Source organism: Passer domesticus, chromosome 24, assembly GCF_036417665.1.
Source record: "Passer domesticus isolate bPasDom1 chromosome 24, bPasDom1.hap1, whole genome shotgun sequence".
In the NCBI taxonomy this organism is placed as follows: domain Eukaryota; kingdom Metazoa; phylum Chordata; class Aves; order Passeriformes; family Passeridae; genus Passer; species Passer domesticus.
The window spans coordinates 2318917-2322686 of NC_087497.1; the positions used below are offsets into that span (position 1 = coordinate 2318917).

Sequence of the window (3770 nt, forward strand, 5' to 3'; positions counted from 1 at the left end):
ACAAAGGGACTTTTTTGGGGGCACCCTGGGCACCCCTCAGCCAACAACACTTGTGAGACTTTGTGGTACGAGTGAGAGAATCCTTTGAAGAACACATCAGGTGCACTTTGAACCCTGAAGGAAGAATGTGAGGTTTTTGGGGGGGAAAAAATATTAAAAATCCTTGTTGTCACGGATCCTTCGTGCTCCCCATCTCCCAGCTGAAATCCTCCCCTCGCTGGGCTGTGCAGGAGCTGATAAGGAGGCAGGGAAGAGGCTCTGGATCGCTGCACGCAGCAGCCAACGCCTGTGCCTCTGCTTTTATGTAGTTTGGAAGTGCTCTGAAACTGCTGGGCACAGACACTTCTGAGGCAGCAGCAACTTTGCACGGCGCGGTTGTTTTATGTCTGAACTGTACATACAGCAGTGAATAGAGCTCATAAAAGATGGATGTATTCTTGTTCTTTTTGCTGGTTTTGATTTATTATTTACTTCACTTTTTTCAACTCTTCCGAAGTGCTGTAAATCATCTAAATCATTTTTCTCCTCTGCTTGGCTAGTTTGGGGGAGCTGAAGCGAGATGATAGTGCCTCACCTCCTCGGCAGTGCGGGGTTTGCTGGGGGTTTTTCAGGAAGAGAGAGAAAATACAGGAAATTTGAGCTCTTAACATCTCCGCAAAGTAGCTCGGAAAGGCTTAAAGGTCTTCTTCCATCTGCTGGCTGCTCTGCAGGGCGCTGAGGCTCGGCCTGGGCTCGGCGCTGGGAGCTCTCCTGGCTCAGGAGCCCTGCCCTTCTGGGGTGTTTTATGGAGCAAATCAGTGCAGGGAAGGTTTGCACACCCTGCCCTTGTTGCAGGTCAGGAACAGAAAGAGGGGACAAGGACAGGAGCCCAGCCTGGGGTCTGCAGGGGTGGGGTGACACTTTAAACACGCAGGAAGGACTCCCAGGGCTGGCTGTGGGCAGTGCTCAGGGTCTGGCTCAGAGCTGGGCAGTGCCTGGAGATGTTCCCGTGCTCTAAGGTCACACATTCCAGCACCCAGAGTTCCTCCAGCAGAGTCCCCCTGGGCTCCTCCGTGCTGAGGGCGACCGAGCAGGGGCTCCAGCACGCAGAAAAGAAAGGGGGATGTGTGCCCACAGGTGCAGCAGACACCACACAGCAGATTCCCAAGGGCGCTGTGTCAGTACACTGCTGGTGGATACACCCAGCCCAGCAGGATGGGAGCCCCACTGCTGCATTCTGCACAAAGCCAGGCCAGAGACTCCTGGAGAGCCGGAGCCTGCCTCCCCCAGCACCCCCTCGCTGGCCCCACTGCTTTTCCTGCCAGCTCCCAGCACGGGCACAGGAGCGAGGGGATCACTCCCAGCACGTCTGGACGGTGTCCCCACCAAATCTGGATCTGAAGGAGTGGAATCTGTGGTGTCCTCTGGACTCAGGAGGCATCCACTGAGCAGGGAATGAACCCAACAGATGGATGTACCCAGCAGCTGGCTGAATCCAGCATCTCAAGCCCAGCAGAAGCACAGGGTGGCCCCGTCTGTTGAATTAAAGCCTTTAGAAAAATTAAGATATATTAAGCCACATAGATATGAAGTAGAAGTGTAGGTTTAAGTTTTAAGTAAGTGCAAGTGTAAGTTACAGTTTTAAGTAAGCAGAAATGCATTTTAAGTGCCTTAAGAAACTGTGCTAGCCAGTAAAGGCCCTAAGGAGAGGGACAAACAGAGCAGAGCCCTGGAAGCACCAAGGGCTCCAGGGGAAGCAGTGGATGGGGCACAGAGCAGGGCAGTGATCCTGCATCCCTTCCCACAGGGGCTGTGGGGCAGGGCAGGGCCAGAGGGCTCCTCTCACTCCCCACACTCTCAGCCAGAGCCAGGCACTGCATCCTCACAGCCAAGAGCACACCAGGCTCAGCGTGCCAGGGCTGCTCTGTCTCCTTCCTGTCACTTTGTGTCTCTTTTTTTCAGGAGGAATTCAGCTGTAGGGAGAGAAAACGAGCAAGCTGCTAATGAAAGGGCAGCTGCTGCTCCATGTCAGGCGTGTGAGACCCCACTGGGAGCTCAGCTGGGCGCAGTGGGTGGCTGGACACCGTTTATTTTTACATTAGAGCTATTTTCCTCTCACCCTGTCTGCTTTGTGCTCTTTATTTCTGAGCCAGTTCAGCCCCTGTCAGATGGACATCGATGCAGGATGCGCAAACCTCCCCAGTAAAAGCTAATTTTGGGATAATAACCGCTGGGGGAGGGGGGGTCTTGGCTCAGCATCCCTTTGGCAGAGCTGTCCTTGGTGGGGTGCACTGCCTGCCCTTGCCCACGCTGCAGTCAGCAAAGAGGGGAGTGTGGAACACAGGGCAGAACCTCCAAATCAAATGCCAGGAATTGCCTGTGGGTTTAGAAATCACAGAATCACAAGGCTTGCGTTGGAAAGGACCTTGGACCTCATCTCATTCCACCCCTGCCACGGCAGGGACACCTCCCACTACCCCAGGGTGCTCCCAGCCCCATCCAGCCTGGCCTTGGGCACTGCCAGGGATGCAGAGGCAGCCACAGCTGCTCTGGCACCGTGTGCCAGGACTTCCCCACCCTCACAGGGAAGAATTTCCTCCTAACATCTAATTTAAACCTGTCTGTCTGTTTAAAACCATCCCTCCCTTGTCCTTTAAGTATTTGTCTGTATAAAAATTCTCTCTCCCTCCTGCAGAGGAAGGGACCCCTGGGCCTGGGGGAAGGTTGTCAGAGCTCAGGGTCCCTGTGCCCTGCAGGTGGGCAGGTGGGACACCACAAGCTGTGCTTGAGGACACGTGGCATCAGCACCAGCTTTGACAGGCACAGGGTGGCTGCTGCCTCCTCATCTTCAGCTGGTTTTGTGTTTTAAAAGCTGCAGTGTCCTCGTGTGGGAATCAGCCTTGGTGGGGAGACTGGCTTCACTGGAAAGGTGAGAGATGGGAGGGCTCTGCAGGGCATTGAGATGTTGAGGATTCCAGAAACAAATCTGTCCTGGCAAAAAATCCCTGAGTCATTTCTTTATCCTGCATTTCCACTGTCCTGTAGGAATTCTCTCACATTCCCTTCCCTAGCTGTGGCTCTCCCCACTCATTCCCAGTGCTAGGGGTCAGTGGGGCTGGGCAGCCCAGCCCTCCCCAGGGGTGTGAGCAGAGCATCCCTTGGCACCAAGCTGAGGGAGCTGACACTCCTGTCCCAGCCCCAGCCTCCCCAGGAGTGTGAGCAGAGCGTCCCTTAGCACCAAGCTGAGGGAGGTGACACTCCTGTCCCAGCCCCAGCCTCCCCAGGGGTGTGAGCAGAGCGTCCCTTGGCACCAAGCTGAGGGAGCTGACACTCCTGTCCCAGCCCAGCCTCCCCAGGGGTGTGAGCAGAGCATCCCTTGGCACCAAGCTGAGGGAGCTGACACTCCTGTCCCAGCCCAGCCTCCCCAGGGGTGTGAGCAGAGCATCCCTTGGCTCCAAGCTGAGGGAGGTGACACTCCTGTCCCAGCCCAGCCCGGCTTGTGGCACCTGGGCTCACCTGTGGGGAGCAGGGGGAAGCTTCTGGCTGTCCCTGCCTGTCCTGAATGCCTGGAGCTGTGCAGGTGCTCTCAGCACAGGTGTGACCTCACAGAGCCTGCCAGGGCACAGCAGCAATTTCACTGCTCTAAAATTGATGAGGAGGCAGGGAGAGCCCAGCTCTGCTCTCAGCATGGGGTGCCAGGGGAGCACCCTGGACTCATCTCACCTCATTTCAGACATTTATACATTTAAGGTGTAAATCTGAGTTAGCCCTTCCCAGTTCCAGGCTGGGCA

At 55.7% G+C, this 3770-nt stretch overlaps 1 long non-coding RNA gene across 2 annotated transcripts; it reads right to left on the reverse strand.

Annotated features, from left to right (window-relative positions):
- Nucleotides 1-2102: 2102 nt before the first annotated feature.
- On the reverse strand, nt 2103-3533 carry LOC135285693 (uncharacterized). 2 transcript variants are annotated; one of them, XR_010350430.1, is made up of 2 exons: nt 3496-3533; nt 2103-2356 (listed from the first exon to the last, which is right to left on the reverse strand). It is a non-coding gene; the product is annotated as an uncharacterized LOC135285693 (long non-coding RNA). The 2 variants fall into 2 exon arrangements; XR_010350431.1 differs by lacking the exon at nt 3496-3533 and adding an exon at nt 2788-2988.
- Nucleotides 3534-3770: the final 237 nt, after the last annotated feature.